Consider the following 16,808-nt stretch of genomic DNA (forward strand, 5'->3'; position numbering starts at 1 on the left):
AAGCACTACTTGAACTGGGCTTACCCATTGGCTGTCAGAAATAGGATAAATTATTCCATGATCCAAGCACTTTCGGATCTCTTTCTTAATGGCTTCCATCATCACTGGGTTAGCTCTTCTTTGGGGTTCAATGGATGGTTTGGAATCCTCCATAAGATGTATATGATGTTGCACAATAGAAGGGCTTATACCCTTGATCTCAGCCATGGTCCAACCTAGGGCTTCCTTATTATCTTTTAACACTTTAAGTAACTCCTCTTCCTGGCTAGAAGTCAAATTTGAAGAAATTATTACAGGAAGAGTCTGGTTAGGCCCTAGGAAAGCATACCTCAAATTAGATGGAAACTCCTTAAGATCTAGTTTAGGGGGCTCAACTATGGAAGGTTTGGGAATGGAATTGGATAGGGGTCCTAAGGGCTCCACAGGTGTGTGAAGACTCAAGACTTCAGAAAAGAAATTTTCACTATCATCATCCATATACTCATGAAATTTTGAATCAAAATCAATATCAAAGTTGGAAATTAAATTATCAGAAAAATCCAGAAAATCTGTAAGCATATTGATCTCTTCTTCCATGTGTGGTTGCTTGCCTATCCTAAGCATGTTAAACTCAACAGTTTGGTTTCCAAAAGATAACCTTAGGAAACCATTCCGCCAGTTGATTAATGCATTACTGATAGCCAAGAATGATCTTCCTAGAATTATTGGGATCTCATCTTTGGTTGAGAAGGGCTTGGTATCTAACACAATGAAATCAATAAGGAAAATAAATTCCCCCACCTTTAGTAAGACATCCTCAACCATCCCTTTAGGAATCTTAATAGACCTATATGCCAACTGAAGAGTAGTTTTTGTGGCTTTCAATTCTCCCAATCCTAGTTGCTTGTACACATGGTAAGGTAAAAGATTCACATTTGCGCTAAGGTCAAGTAAGGCATGCTCAATGTGGGTGTTGCCTATGACACAAGATATCGTAGGGCTCCCTGGATCCTTATACTTGGCTACTATAGGCTGAGTAATTATGGAACTAATGTTACCTGCCAAGACGCTTTTTTGGGCACACTAGTGATACGTTTGTGAGTACACAATCTTTCAGTACCTTTGCATAGGTGGGGATCTGGGATATGGCATCCAAAAGAGGGATGTTCACTTCTACCTTTTTGAAGACTTCTAAAATTTTATCCATGGAAGCAATCTTCTTTTTGTTTACCAAGCGATTAGGAAATGGGATAGGAGGAACATAAGGACTGTTAGGGATTTATCCTTTTTTAGAAGAATCATTTTTGGTTTTCTCAACCAAATCATCTTTAATTTCAAAAGAATCTTTAGGTTCACCAAACAAACCTGGAACAAGAGACACACTTGTGTCCTCAGCTGAAGGAGAGTTAATAAGAGTAATTGATGGGGAAGATTTGGGAATGCTCTGTTTGTACTCTCTACCACTCCAAAGGGCATAAACAACATTACATTGGTTAGAGGGCCCTTGTTGGATCTGACCTTGTACTATATTCAGTGGTGCATTAGGTGATGCTTGTGAACTAACAGGCTGATGATGCCTAGGGTTAGGCTCTAGTTGACTGGGTAAAGTTCCTTTCTCCCTCTCACACATAATTGAGTTAACTTGGGTGAGTTCTCTCGTAAAATTTTGATGGCTTGTCATAAGGAGGGCCATATTTTTTTTTCAAGTCACTTATTCTACTTGCCTCTCCCGTGCTGGTATACCCAGGGGGTTGCTGATAAGATGATAGGAGAGAGGCCCTAGGAAAACTAGCTTGAGGTCCTACATTTAACCTAGGAAAAGTATTTTGGGAAAAATATTGTTGTGCAAAGAGAGGCCTTTGGGGTCCAGGTTGATCTTGATTATGAAAATTGGAAGGCCCTGCTTAGTTGCCCTAATTCTAAGAGAAATTTGGGTGATTTTTCCATCCTCGATTGTAGGTATTACTATATGGATTATTCTAGTATAAGGCATTAACACTATCATTAGAAGTGCCCCCAGAGGTGTTGGGGCATTCTTTTATGACATGTTCAGGGGACTAGCACCAAGCACAAATCTTAATCAAATTGACTGATGATGGCTCTTTAGGAACAATAGCCTCAACCCTCTTGATTAGGCTATTCAAATGGGCTTCCTTGGCTACTATCCCATCCACAAAATATCTTTTTCCTCCCATGGTTCTTTCACTCTCTTGGGTTGATTCCCACTCACGGGTTTTGTTAACTAAATCAAGTAACAATTTCCATGCCTTTCCTTCATTTGTAAAGGATATAAATCCCTCAGGGCATATAGACTATCATTTGTTTAGTTAGGTAATCAATATCCTCATAAATTATTTGACATAAATGCCATAAGTCTAGGCCATGGTGAGGGCATTCTTGGAGTAGATCCTTGAATCTCTCCATAAGTTCGGAAAAGGACTCACTAGGATTTTGCCTAAATTGAAGGATATCACGTCTAAGCTTATTGGTCTTGTGAGTTGAGAAAAACTTCTTAAGGAAGACAACTGTGAACTGTTCCCATGAGATTATGGAATTTATGGGCAACCCATACATCCACTTCTTAGCTTGGTCTTTTAATTCAAAAGTGATAAACCTAAGCTTAACAGCATCATCAGAAAGCTGTTGGATCTTAATTAGAACGCATACCTCTTCAAATTCCCTTAGAAATAGGTATGCATCCTCAGAGGTCAACCCATGGAAGTGGGGCAACATAGTGATGTATTGAGATTTAAGTTCAAAATTATTGCCTTCAGCTTGTGGTAGAACTATACAGGAAGGTTGGGCTGTTACAGCAAGGTAGAACCTATCTTTCAGAGATTTAGGTGAAGGGTTTTGATGTTGGTCTCCCATATTGAAAGGTTTTAAAGAGAGCAAACGTATATGGTCACTACTTGTTGGATCTCTTTTTTCTAACTGATTCTAGTATTACTTACCCACCTAACACTTATGCAATAGAAAACTACCCACAACTAGAGTAAGATAAGGACAAAAGAATGGATAGCAAAACTTTTTTTTATGATTTTTTTATTTTTTTTTTTGCTTTTTGGGAGCTTACCGACACAGATCCGGGGTTGCTCAGGTCAATTCCTGAGGTACTGCTATAGGGCGAAACTTGTCTTTATCATACTGTGAGGCATGGCGACCTCCATCGATATAACTATTATTGCAAGTTATTCTTCTCAGGAATTCAATAAAAGAAAAGGAAAAACAAAACAAAGCAAACAAAGAACTCTGATTTACCAAAATAAAGCAAAAAATAACATAGAACTGTCTCCCCGACAACGGCGCCAAAAACTTGTTTCAGATTTTTAAATGTAACCGCAAGCGTACGGATCAGTGTAGCTATAGGTCGAACACAGGGAGAGCAGCTACTTTATTTTTTTGCTTCTTTTAATAATGCGGAAGTGAATCGATTAATGATTGTGATCTAATTCTAATTACCGTCCTAAACATATGTATCTAAAATCACATCCTAACCATTCGTCATCTAAGAATTTAAACATGCAGGCCATCTAATTAAAAAGCAATGAAGGAAAAAAAATGCTAAAATAGAAATAAAGTAAAAGAAAGGAGATAAAGCTAGAGAGAGACTCACAAGTAGGTTTCTCTACTTAGCCCGAGGGATGCATCATAATATGAGCTTTCCTACTTGATCAGAGAGTCACTCTTACAAGGGTTACTCTACTTGGCTTTAGGGAAAGGGTGACAATTAAAATAAAAACAATAAAATGATGGTTCTATAGCTAGGAGGGGCAAAGCTAACACATACACTAGACATGAACCTTGGGGGAAAGTGATAGCAATAATGTAACAACTGAAATTAAAATCCTAAATTAAGAAAGAAAGGGTAGTCAGAAGAGGGAATGAGAGGGAGGAGAGAAGACTACTGAAGGAGCCTACTTACTTGAACTTCAACCCTTGAATTGAAAACTTGATCGATTTGAGATACTACCAATACTAAATTCAGATCTGAAATAAACCAAATCTAAAATTTCTAGTACTAGAGAAAACAAATCTAAAGAAAAAAATTGAACTTGAAAGATATGCTTCATAGCTTATTCTTGTCACCTAGAACTAAGCCTAGAACTAGAACTTGAAAAATACAACTTCAATTGCTTTAACAATAAATATAAAAGATTGAATCAAAAACAAAAGTGCTTGCATTAATTGAGCAAAAAGAACTTACAAATGTGTTTAAAGCATAAACCTAGAACTAGAGCTAGAGAAAGAGAGAACTAGAAAAAGAGATAGAGAAACTAAGAAAAAACCCTAGAAGAAGAATGAAGTGCCTCCTCCCCTTGTGTTAATTCTATTATATAGAGAATGGGTGAGGGAAGCTAACGATTTAAGCTTCTAAAAAAAAAATATTTATCTTGTTGATGAAGTGGAGGAGAGAGAAGAAAGAAAACGTGTGGAGAGAGATCTCCCAGGATTTTTCTTACCTTTTTTTTCCTTTTTTTTCTCCCTTTTTCTATTTTTCTACCTCTTCTTGAGCAAGAAACCCCCTTTGGCCAATTTTTCTTGCTTGGATTTGGACAATATTCTATTCTAATGGGAAATTCCATCCATGCCCTTGTCTTTTCTTTTCTTTTTTTCTTCTTTATTATTTTTTCTCTCTCTTCTTCAAACTTGTGTACAACCATCTTAGGTGACCTCCTTTAAGTGATAAGTAGGAGAGAGAAAATCTTCTAAAAAAAACCTCAACAAAATGGCAGCTAAGAGGTTCGAACTTGAGACCTCCTAATAAGCAAGGGATTTTGCACACCACAACTCACCAACTACGCTAGGTAGTTGTTGTTACCAAAAACAAATCTTCAATCACTTAAGGATGTAGTCTATTGATCCTTGTTGGCATTTAGAATATTCCTTATACCCTTGGGACAACTGCAGATGGGTTGGTTCTGCATCTTAATTCAATTCTGATCCATTATTCTTTTTCTGTCCTAAGAAGTATAATCACTTGTATGGTTGACCAAACGAACGTGTACTTGCAATTGAACACGTCCATCTTGCTCAGAATTTCGTACTCTTCGAAATCATAAAAATAAATAGATCTTTTTATGTGTAAAATTAGAGATATAGTGCCTGATAGTCCTTAAGGCCTTGAAATTATAAAACCTGTAAAAAGAGAGTAAAACCCAAAGTAGATCCATTCTAAATATGTGAAATGCATGTTTTACTACACTAGATTTCACACATAAATGTGCTCTTCACATAGGCAGCCCTGCCTCAGTCCCAGGACTCTACTATATGAAGATCTCTGAGGAAGTACACTAGGCGGATATCTACTCCCCCTCAGAGATCACTAAAGAGGCACTGACCCACAGCAAATCGCAAGAAGGAATGTGCCACCTGAGACATATTGCCTGGATTCTCCCCCAAGCTGACTTTCCACCATCGGGCACTAATCTCCCCTACATGGATGTATGTCTGGCTGGCTTTAATGGTGATACCGGTCAGGTCTACAAACGTCCTGACAGTTGACAATCCTACGGGTAGGGTCATGGATCTACCCCCAAATGGATTGCTTGTCAAGGCATAGAAGCACATTGGCATAATGGTGATCTCACCAACAGGAAGGTGGAAAGTGTGAGTACTCAGCCACCACCACTCCATCAGGGCCCCCACCAATGTCAGATTAAACTTCTGGGTCCCTACAAGGGCCAGCCGGCACAAATAGGTATCATCAACTATCTCCTTCACCTTGTGAGGGAGCATCCTATGCCAGGACTGAACCATGTTTGGATGGCCATAGGAGGCCAAGGTAGGTAGTTCCTTCCCCTCATGCTAATGGAAATAAATAATGAAAAAAAATAAATAAATAAAGAAAAAATAGAAAAAAGCAAAAATAATACAATAAAAAAAAAGAGAGAACAACAAAACAGGAATAAAAAATGATCAAAATAATTAATGAAATGTAAAAACTTACCCTGGAACCTGCATATGGAGTTGCAGATGTGATTCTGACTGTTGTAAAGAGTCTGCCTAGAATGCCAGTTGGCTAGGCCCTCATCCCTGTGAGAAGGACTATTGTAGCTCTCAAGATGAACTTCTCCCATAGACTTCCTCTTTCTCATTTCAGCCATATTTTTCAAAATTATAAGAAGCCCCAAAAAGTTTCCCAATTGGCTCAAAAGCCCACAAGAATATCAAATTCTCCAAATAACTCCTCCCTCAAGAGTAAGATGAAGATCTTCAAGAACTCCAAGAACAAAATGAAGAAACTTCAAGACAAGAAGGAAAACTTCAAGAAAAACCAAAGGACTACAGGAACTCACTTCACTCAGAAACATTAGAATGAAGAATGAATAAGGGAGGGGGACCAATTTATAGAAAAAATTCATTTTCCCAAAAAAAAAAATTTGAGATTCCAATTCAAAGTCCAAATTCAAGTTTCAAATCAAAATCAAGAATCAAAAGATTCCAAATCTAGCATCAAAATTCAAACCAAATTTCAAATCCAAATCAATCAAGAATCAATTGTTAATGTCTTGACAGGGTTGAAAGAGCAATGAATTTCTTTCCTATAATTGACAAGACCAGATAGCTCAGCCCTGTTCGAAAAAACCCACCTAGAAGACCATATGGTCCAGATTGGTTTGAAAGAACTAGCTTGGAGACCAAAATTCCCTGAACTGGCACATGTGAAGCCTAGCTAAGGAAAATCAAAGAATCAAGTGTTTTACTTGTTATAGGATTGGAAAAGCATCAAATTCCTCTCTTATAACCTTCGGTCCCAAATAGTCCAGATTAGGTGAAAGGGCCCAGCTTGGAGATCATATTCCCTGAACTGGCACATGTGAAGCCCAGCTAAGGAAAATCAAAGATCAAAGTGCTAACCTTTTTTACAGGATTGGAAGAGTAGCAAATTCCTTTCCACAATTGGTAGCCCTAGGTAAGTCCTCAACTTCAAAGTAGTCAGGAGATGTTATCTGTTGTTTTTTTCAAATCCATCATAACTGAGTAAGATGACGGCAGTACATGCTCTAGGTGACAAAATGTGGTCGTTCTTTTCTTTGACCCTTGGCTATTGACACAGGCCTCTCCCAAAGAGGGCATTCTATAGACGCCCAATTTTTTCACCCTCCTCCAGCTATGATGAAATATGGATGCGACTTCTGGCTTCCAACCAACAGAGATGTTGATGGAAACATTCTCTACCCAAAACCCTAGAAATCCCCGTGTGTGAGAGAGGAAGGTTTAATTTTAACTTTTTATATATGAAGGAATCTAGTTAAGATGACTGTACAGATGGATAGTGCTCAGAAACACGATTTTATATAACACGTCAAAATTGGACAGTCGGATCTCACATAATCATCCTGGAAAAATTACTTTTTTTCATACTTATACCGCACACACTAGCAAGCCTGCTGGAAACCTAGAAAAATTCTCTAGCCTAAACACCCTAAAATTTATCCCCTACCTACCCAGATAACCTAGAAAAACTCCCGGGCCTGAAACCCTAGAAACCCTCACGCGAGAGAGAAGGGGGTCCAATTTTAGCTTTTTATATATGAAGGAATCCAATTAAGATGACCATATAGATGAATGGTGCTCAGAAATATGATTCTGATGTATATGATATGCCAAAATCAGATCGACAGATCTCCTGTAATCGTTATCAAAAAAACTCATAAATCGCATGAACTACGAGAGCTGACCAAGGGGCCAGCCCACAGACATGCTTGCTGCCTATTGCTGTTGGTGCATGCTCACTGCCGATGGCATAGGCCATGGCTGTTGCCCTTGGCAGTGGTGCATGGCTACTGCCCACGGGCTACAGCACATGCCAAGCCCCCTGTCGCACACAACCCACCTGCCCACCTACCCATAGCCTACTGGCCAGTGCCCCCACCAGCACAAGGTCATGGCCCTACTGTTGCCCACCTTCCCATGGCCTCCTAGCTTGTGCCCTCAGAGGCAATGATCTGTGCCCATAGTCAGTGCCCCCACAGGCACAGACTAGCCCCTGAGGGGGCAGGCCCATAGCCTTGCGGCTACACACCCCCTGCCCTGCTGAATACTGGCCAGTAGGCCAACCTGCATACCTGCGTGCACTGGCTACTGTCTATGTATGCACGCACCCAGTGCCCATACCCCACCCCCTCAGCCATTACCCGCGTGACATCTGTCGTGCACCCGTGACATTACCCACATTACCTACCTAAAACTAATCATACCTCGGGCACTTCAATCAGGTCCCATACGCCACCATCAACAGTCAGGATTCAAATTCCCCTGACCCAATGGGTGAAGAAATCCCCTCTTCACCCACTCAAGGCTAAAAAATTCCCTCCTTTTGCTAGTATTTCTCTCTCCTTCAACTCCCCTCTTTACCCAGTGTGTAAAATCCCTATCCCCCACCTTAAGTAAAACCTCACCCTTCCATCCATTGGATAAAGAGGTACCCCCACTTTTATTGGCTAGAAAAGACTATAAATACCCCCTCCTTTGATTTTAACACACCAGAATCCCTATTACACCTATGCCCTGACTCGGTCTAATTTGAACTGTTGTGATTGGTCTCAGAGTGGAGATCGAAAGCATGATTGAGTTTTGGCTCGCAACTGCCCATTGCTGAAGGGGGAGAGATGACCCCACATGTTTGTGCATCATATGCCAATCTAATTGGTGGGGATTCGTACCTTTCGATCCCAGACGTAACTGACCAGACTCCTCACATATGAATTCGATGCGTAACAGTGTTGCTGAAAGGCCTTGAGCATGGCTGAGGGTAACCACCCATGCAAGACCAGCTATGGGATAGCAAGCAGTCAAGACAACAAGCTATCTTGACCACCGAAAATATGCCACCGGATCCACTAGGCCTGAATCTGGTGGGCTGTTTCTGGTGAGTATAACAGGCTAATGTCATAGTGTCAATGCCCATGGGTCCTACCACTCACGTCATAAACAATCTCAGATGATCCTAAATCATTCCCCACATTTTCCTCATGACGTGAACACATTTTGGACCTTAGTGGTCGGCTTCTTGGGCACTGAAAGTTATAATAACCTGATCGATCCGATTAGGGTCCAACCAAACAGACCCTAAGGTCCAAAATAAACATTAAGTAAGAAATGAGGAATGAATTCCTCATTTCTCTTATGTCCAATGTAAGAAAGGAGAGGAATGAAGAAAAGAGGAAGAAGAAGAAGAAGAAGAAAGGGGGAAAGGGTTTACCTTGGTGCCGGCTATCGCCTAGTTGTCAGAATCACTACCAGAAATAAGTACAACCTCCAATACCACTCCCTCTTTTTGTTTTGACCTAGATTAAGATAGGTTTTGATGGAATCTTAGTGTACAAACCATCTTGGGGTTGGGTAATGCATATTCTACCCTCTCGGTGTTGTTGCGGAGCTCGAACCAAGCCCAGTGAGCTCCAGCAACAAGTAGTGCCAAAGGACCAACTAGGGTTTCAATCATTCGATTGACGTATCTCCCAAATGGCTTGGTGGAATCAAGATTGTTTTAGCTTAGAATGATGCTAGGAACATCCCCTACAAACTCTATGGAATAAATCTCGGTGATCGGGACCGAGTTGAAAAGCCCCAAACTAAACCACCACCGGAAATAGCCCACCGGATCCATTGGGCCTGCTTCCGATGGCATATTTTTGGTGGGCCTCAAAAGCTTATGAGCTCTCTATCTCCACCACCGAAAACAGGATTGATATTTCTAATGGGAAAAGACCCTATTTCTAGTGGTTGTTTTCGATGACATTACTATCACTGGGAAACTTTGATTATATCTTTTGGGGGTGCCCCAAGTGGACCTCTCCCAATCTCTTTGACACGTACTAATGTATGATTTCCCTTGTGTCTAGGATAGTGATGCGCACGAGCCCCGAGATCGAAACTGAGTGGATTGATCAGTGGCCTTATCTAAACCCTAAAACAAGCAGAGATCAATAAGGTGAGGGATGAACTATGTTATTTTGGAGTGTTTATTATTATTAAATTACTCACATGCATAGAATTAAATGTTTAATTGTAATTGCTCAAATACAATGATGATATGTTACATTAGTCATTTTACAATTATGATATAAATTGTATAGAGATGTATGACGGGATTTAGTGTGGCTAAGGTGGTACCGGTGCCGTGATTACCATATGTATGTTGCATTCATGCATTGATTATGTGCATTAGAGTTATTTGTAGTCACAGCTTACACTTTATGGCCAAGGATTCGCTGGTATCGTGTACCCCGGGACTGCATTTTGAAATGGATACGCTTCATGGCCGATGATTGGTATCGATATTACGTAATCCATACTAAATTGTTATATGCATGCTAGATTAGGGAAATGGTCTCGAGTTACACCTTGTGGCCAAGGTCTCGCCAGTATCGTGTACCCGGGACTGTATATGGAGATGGATTACACTTTGTGACCGAGGTCTCACTGGTATCGTGTAATCCATACTAACTGATCAATATGAAGACATGTAGCATATATGTGGTTAGGTATCACTTCTTATGCTATGAACCCTTGCCAACAGGGGTTGAGGTGTTGGATAACCCATTGTGGTATGTTCAATGTGCGTTTTCAGAATGCCACACCCATGGTACAATGTGATTATTGCTAGAGGCAGGAACCTGTCGAGCTTAGCTGATGATGTATCGGTGCCATAATTGACAAGAAGGGGTTATCAGAGGTTCTTTTCATGACCCATGGGAGCAAATGGGGACTGACAAGCTTCTATTCATGGCTAGGGTTTGTATCCTTGCGTAGTCGATGGTGATTCCTAGACGAAGGATACAACCTAATGCACTGTAGTAGCATTTACCAGACTTAGTTTATATTGTTAGGTGGATAATAAATAAATGAACTACATCACGAGCATCATGGACCATGTGTTTAATTTTTACAATCATGCATCATAAATTATTACTACTATTATCTTGCTTGGATGTGCTTGACCCTACCCCTCATTGAGTAAGTTGGAAAGCTCACCCCATGCATCCACCCCTTTTTAAATGATGATGCAGGTATTGTGGTGCCGATGGCAGGTGACCTAGTATCTTCTGGGTTAGAGTATGGTGTGAGTGACTGGTGGATGCGAGAAGTGGGAAAGCATGATCAGGACTATGCTTTGGACCACTGTGCTTATGCCGCATCGTGAGAGTGTACATCATACTTTGATACTTTTGGGTAAAACTGTGGATTGTATATTTTTTTTAAAATTATATTATATGTCATGGATGAATGTAATAGAATAACTCGATTATTGCTATTATATTATCATTAGAAATTTTCCCATTTTATTTATGATTCCACTACTATACTCTGATTCCGCTGCTTACGTTGTTTTGTGATGTGAGATTGTGAAAATGTTAAGGTATTGCTATCAGAGATCCTGGTAGGTTTGTAAGATAGGTGCGTGTCTCACTGACACCATCGGTATTCCTAATGGTAAGTTGAATCTACTGGAATGGGGGTGTGACAATCCCCCTTCACTCTTTCATACTAAAATTTTCCTCCCCTCCCCCTCTTGATTTTCTTTTGATCTTCGAAGCGATCTTCGTCAAGATCCAAAAACTCATTCGAATCTTTGAAGTATTCTTCAGGATCTTGAAGATCTTCAATCCAAATTCTTAGTTAGATCCAGCTTTTAGCCAAACACAGTATATTCTTGTGCCACCTCCCTTAAGTGTTCTTGAATGTTCTTGAGAGTTCTTGAGTGTTCCTGAGATAGAAACCCCCTCCCCTTTTTTAGGTTCTTCAGTTCTACAATGAGATCTTTGTTAAGATCTAAAACTTTGTTCGGATCTTTTAAAGTGTTCTTCGGGACTTTGGAGTTCTTCAATCCATTTTTATATCAGCCCATTTCTTTTTAGAAATAGTCGTTCCTATCTAAACCCATGTCCGAGTGTCCGTAAAATCTTTCTAGAAATATCCATCCCTAGCAGAAGCTCTATCGAAGTGCCACCTCATCCTAAATCTGGAAATAGCCTTCCCTAGTCGAAGCTCTGCCTGAGTGCCACCTCAGCTTAGCCCTCCCTTAGCTTATCCCCAGCGGAAGCTCTACCGGAGTACCACCTCATCCTGAATTCAGAAATAGCCTTCCTTAGCCAAAGCTCTGTCCGAATCCCAATCTGAAAGTAATCGTTCCTAGCTGGAACGCTGTCCAAATACCATCACAATCAGCATCTCTCAAGAAAGGAAGTTATAGTTCAAGACCATCTTCCCCTGAGCCAGGAGAATCCAAAAGACAGTCTAAGCCTATACCAATCAAGGGCCCACCCCTCTTGACCAGAAATAGGGGTTAGGTTCAAGTATAATTTCGCAACCAACTTGCCATAATGTAGACTTTATACAAACCTTGTTTTAGTGTATATAGTAGTTTGAAATCAATTAATGTATTTATGTATGATAACTTAGCTATACATGTGGAATAGTAATAATTATGGAAAATTTTGTTCTCAAGCATCTAGTAAGAAGATCGATTGAACAGGGTAGATTGGGTGCCTAACACCTTCCCAACTTTGTAACCTGACACTTACCCTAAATCTCTGGACTAGACCAAATTTTGGGCCCTTTTCTCAGGAATCGGGCACACCCCTGGGTCCTAGGCCCATAACCCTAGGTGGCAACTTCAAACCCCATTTGTATGATCCTGATCCCCGAATTGGACCATCATCAAATCTCCATCTCAAATAATGAATTTTACACTCTTGCGAAATAGGCCTCCACGTAACTCTAAGAGGTGATACGGCGATGCAAGGCCCACAAGCAAAGCACACATGACACTAACCCCTCCCCTCACATGAAAGAGAATGAGAGAGGAGAGAGGAGAGAGGAGAGAGGATAGGATGCAAGTCCTTTCCCCTTAATGTCTTAGTCCATCTCAGGCCGCTACCCTCACAGCCCCTAGTCCACTTAATGTCATAGGTGGGGGAAACACAAAAGTGGCTTGTACAGATTATTCTTGTAAGACACTCTCTACCAATAAAGTCATGCTTTCCTTAATCTTAGCCCACTAGGTGACCTTCCTCCTAGTTTCCTTAGGACTTTTAGATAATTTGGCATTTTATGGGACTTTGACAGGAATCATCCTAGAGTCATGTATACCAAATCATCCACATCTCATTTCTAAGGAGGAATGACACCTTTTATCTGAAACCCACTCAAGAGAGCATTTCTTTATGACTAGAATGCATTATAGGAAGATTCCTTTTCAAGACCTTAAACAAATTCTATAGATCAGCTTATGGTGTTCCTAGCGTTCTCCATCTATTTCCTATATGATGCGAGTATATAGTGGATGCAATAGGATCGACAAGGCTTCCTTGATGGTATCTATATACGCAAATGTGAGGGTAGCAGCCGGAGATGGATCCTCGCCCTCTTTCCTCTCTCTCTCTTCACCTGGAGGGGGTTTGAGTCATGTGTGCTTCGCTTGTGGGCCCCACACCTCCGTATCATTGCTTGGAGATACATGGAGGCCTATTTCGCAAGAGTGTAAAATTTGTCATTTGAGATGGGGGTTTTGATGATGTTCTAATTCAGGGATCGGGATCATGCAAATGGGGTTTGGAGTCGCCACCTAGGGTTATGGGCCTAGGACCTAGGGGTGGGCCCAATTCCTGAGAAAAGGACCCAAAATTTGGTCTAGTTGAGAGATTTAGGGTAAATATTAGTTATAGAGTTGGGAAGGTGTTAAGCACCCAATCTGCTCAGTTCAACCGGTCTTCTTGCTAGATGCTTGAAAATAAACATTTTCCACAATTATTACTATTCCACATGTATGGCTAAGTTATCACACATATATACATTAATTCAATTCAAACTATTATATACACTAAAATAATGCTTGTTAGATGTCTACATTATGATTGAATGAGGAGAGAGATTATACCTAAATTTGACCCCTATTTTGGGTCAAGAGGGGTGGGTCCCTGATTGGTACTGGTTCAGACTGTCTTTCGTGTTCTCCCGGCTCAGGAGAAGATGGTCTTGACCTCCAACTTCCTTTCTTGAGAGATTCTAATTGGGATGGTATCCAGACAGAGTTTCAGCTAGGAACGGTCGCTTTTGGATTTGGATTCAGATAGAGCTTCTGCTAGGGAAGGCTATTTTTTGTCTTGGAATGAGGTGGTACTCCGACAGAGCTCCCGCTAGGGATAGGCTAAGGGAGGGCTAGGCTAAGGTGGCACTTCGACAGAGCTTCTGCTGGGAATGGCTATTTTTAAAATTATTCCAGGGACACTCGGACAGAGGTTCAGCTAGGAAAGGTTATTTCTAGGCTTGGGATAGGTGGCACTCTGGTAGAGCTTCCGTTGGGAATGGCTTCTCTGGGCTTGGGATAAGGTGGCACTCTAACAGAGCTTCTACTGAGGATAGGCTAAGGGAGTGCTAGACTGAGGTGGCACTTTGGCAGAGCTTCCGGTAGGAATGGCTATTTCTGAAAATATTCTAAGGACACTCAGATAGAGGTTCGGTTAGGAAAGGCTATTTTTGAAGAAGAAATGGGCTGACCTAAAAGTGGATTGAAGAACTCAAAAGTCCCAAAGAACACTTTGAAGATCGTAATAGAATTTCAGATCTTAACAAAGATCTCTTTATAGACCCAAAGAACCCCAAAAAGGGGGTGTCTATCTCAAGAATGCTCAAGAACACTCAATAACACTCAAGAACACTCAAGGGAGGTGGCTCAAGAACATACTATTTTTGGCTAAAAACTGGATCTAACTAAGAATTTGGATTGAAAATCTTCAAGATCCCGAAGAACACTAAGAAGATCCGAATGAGTTTTCGGATCTTGACGAAGATCACTCCATAGATCAAAAGAAAATCAAGAGGGGGAGGGGAGGAAAATTTCACTCTGAAAGTGGATTCAGGTGTCTTTTTTCTAAGAGAGGGGATATTTATAGTTTTTTTCAACCAAATAAGAGAGGGGAATCCCTTTATCCAGTGGACGAAAGGGGGGTTCTTGCCTAAATTGAGGAGATAGGATTTTTGTCCAATGGGTAAAGGGAGGGTTGTAGGCAAAAATGGGTGGGGAGGGCTTTTGTCCAGTGGCTAAAAGGTGTTTTCAGAAAAAATGGGAGGAGAGAAAAATTTTAGCTTGAAAAAAGGTGATTTTCTAAAAAACGAGAGGAGAGAGAAAGTTTTGTCATAAAAGATAACTTTTTGGAAAAGCGAGAGGAGAGAAAGTTTTGCCAGAAAAGGAAATTTTTAGAAAAGCTGGACGAGAGAGAAGGTTTTGCCAAAAAAGGTAATTTTTTAAAAAGCAAGAGGGAGAAGGTTTTGCCAGAAAAGGCAATTTTTAAAAATTTTTGCCAGGGATGCGGGTGATGTTACGGGTGCACAAATGCATTGGTGTGCGAACAATGTGCAAGGTGTGTGGGCCATGTTCACGGGGTGTGGGCACAACGTGCATAGTGTGCGGGCCATGTGCACAGTGTGCACAGTGTGCACGGTATGCGACTGGGGCCTGCACACTGTACAACACGGCCATGCATAGCGTGCTGTAGGCCCACGCACAGCATGCGGTCGGCCCGTGCACAGCATGGGCTTGGCTGGGCTGATTGGATGGGCTGACTGGCTTAGCTGTCTAGTTGCCTTGGCTGGGTTGGCTAGTTGGGTGGCCAGTGTGTGCGACATGAGCATGGAAAAAACATGATTTTCTAGGGATGATTGTCGGAGATCCATCGGTCGGATTTTGGAGTATCATATATCATCAAAATCGTATTTTCAAGCACTATTCATCTATATGTTCATCTTGATCAGATTCCTTCATATATGAAAAGTTAAAATAAGACCCTCCTCTCTCCCATGTGGGGATTCTAGGGTTTTGTGTAAGGGAATATTCCATCAGCATCTCTATCGGTTGGAAGCCGAAAGTCTCACCCAAGATCCATATTTCATCATAGCCAGAGGAGGGTGACAAAATTGGGTGTCTACAGAATGCCCCTCTTTGGCCAAGGCCTGTGCTAATGGCCAAAGGGTAAAAAAAGAATGACCACATTTTGTCACGCGGAGCATATACTGTCGTCATCTTGCTCAGTTATGACGGATTTGAAAAAATGTAACAGATAATATCTCTAAAGTCTTAAGACTTACCTAGGCTGCCAATTTAGGAAAAGGAATTCGCTACTCTTCCAATCCTACAAAAAGAAGTTAGTATTTTGATCATGATTCTTCCTTAGCTAGGCTTCACATGTGCCATTTCAAGGAAATATGGTCTCCAGGCTGAGTCTTTCGAGCCAATCTGGACTATCTGGGACCGATAGTTACAAGAGAGGAATTCACTGCTCTTCAAATCTTGCAACAAGTAAAAAATGTTTGATGCTTGGATTTTCTTTAGCTGGGCTTCACATGTGCCAATTCAGGGATTTGGTCTATGAGATCGGGCCAGTTGGATCCGACTCAAAGAGAAAGGGCCTCCTAGGGCGAGTTAACAACATTAGGCCACCTAGGGCCGGATAAAAGTGATTGGGCTGCCTAGGGCCGAGTATGCAATTAGGTCACTTAGGGCCAAGTCAATAAGATCGGGCTGCCTGAGGCCGAGTTAATGAGATTGGGCCGCCTAGGGCCGAGTAAATACAATTAGGCCACTTGGGGCTGAGTCAATAAGATTGGGCCACCTGGGGCCGGGTAAATGCAATTGGGTTGCCTAGGGCCTGGTAAATGAGATTGGGCCACCTGGAGCGGGGTCAATGAGATTGGGCTACCTGGGGCTGGGTCAATGAGATTGGGTCGCTTGGGGCCGAGTAAATGCAATTAGGCCACTTGGGGCCAAGTCAATGAGATTGGGCCGCCTGGGGCTAAGTAAATGCATTTAGGCCACTTAGGGC

At 41.3% G+C, this 16,808-nt stretch overlaps 1 non-coding gene across 1 annotated transcript; it reads left to right on the forward strand.

Annotated features, from left to right (window-relative positions):
- The first annotated feature begins 2,356 nt into the window (after positions 1 to 2,356).
- Positions 2,357 to 2,463, forward strand: LOC122063499. The gene has a single exon (XR_006135357.1). It is a non-coding gene; the product is annotated as a small nucleolar RNA R71 (small nucleolar RNA).
- The last annotated feature ends 14,345 nt before the right edge of the window (positions 2,464 to 16,808 follow it).

This window comes from Macadamia integrifolia, unplaced genomic scaffold, assembly GCF_013358625.1.
Source record: "Macadamia integrifolia cultivar HAES 741 unplaced genomic scaffold, SCU_Mint_v3 scaffold134, whole genome shotgun sequence".
Lineage (NCBI taxonomy): Eukaryota > Viridiplantae > Streptophyta > Magnoliopsida > Proteales > Proteaceae > Macadamia > Macadamia integrifolia.